Here is a 1,007-nt window from a genome sequence, read left to right as displayed (position 1 = left end):
GGAGGGGACATACAGGGACAGAGGGAAGAAGGCAATGTGACAATGGAGGCAAAGATTGGAGTGATGTGTCTACAAGCTAAGTTATGCCAAGGGGTCCCAGCAACCACCAGAAGCTATGAGAGAGACATGAGACAGATAGATCCTCCCTCAGGTCTCCTTGCTGACACCTTGACTTTAGACTTCTGACATCTGGAACTGCAAAAGAATAAATTTCTGTTGTTTTAAGCCACCTAGTTTGTGGTCATGTATTACAGCAGCCCTAGGACACAAATTCAAGAAAAATAGAAATAAGTAAGTGTGGTGGCTCATCACTGTAATCCCAGCAACTTAGGAGGCTGAGACAGGTGAACCACTTGAGTCCTGGAGTTCAAAGCTAGCCTGGGCAGCCTAGAGAGATGCTATCTCTATTAAAAGAAAAAGAAAAACATATGATCGCAGAAAGGTCTGGACACAGTGTTCATAGACACTGTGGGACATAGGACAAAGCTCCATGGGACATAGGAGCTTTATTCATAATAGTTCCTATGAGCCATTCTGGGGACTCCTGAATAAGAACGAATGAACTACTGAGATATGCAACCCATCTCAAAAGCATCTCAAAATTTTTAGATTCACTAAAGGGGAAATTTCAAAAGCATCATGTTGATAGAAAAAAAACAGGCACCAAAGAATACATTGCTGTGGGCTGAATTGTTTTCCCTCTAAATTCATATGTTGGAGTCCTAACCCCCAGCATGACTGTATCTGGAGATGGGTATTTGGGAGGTAATTAAATGAGGTCACTTTAAATGAGGTCGTAAGGGTGAGGTTCTAATTTGATAGGATTGGTAGCCTTATAAGAAGAGGGAGAGAGAGATAGCTCTCCATATTCGAAGGACAGGCTAACATTAAAAAGGCAGTCATGGGCAGCGCCTGGGGCTCACAGGAGCAGGGCGCTGGCCCCATATGCCAGAGGTGGCGGGTTCAAACCCAGCCCTGGCCAAAAACTGCAAAAAAAAAAAAAAAAA

Source organism: Otolemur garnettii, unplaced genomic scaffold, assembly GCF_000181295.1.
Source record: "Otolemur garnettii isolate 467f Iridium unplaced genomic scaffold, OtoGar3 scaffold00055, whole genome shotgun sequence".
Lineage (NCBI taxonomy): Eukaryota > Metazoa > Chordata > Mammalia > Primates > Galagidae > Otolemur > Otolemur garnettii.
Note: the sequence above shows the minus strand (reverse complement) of the source record.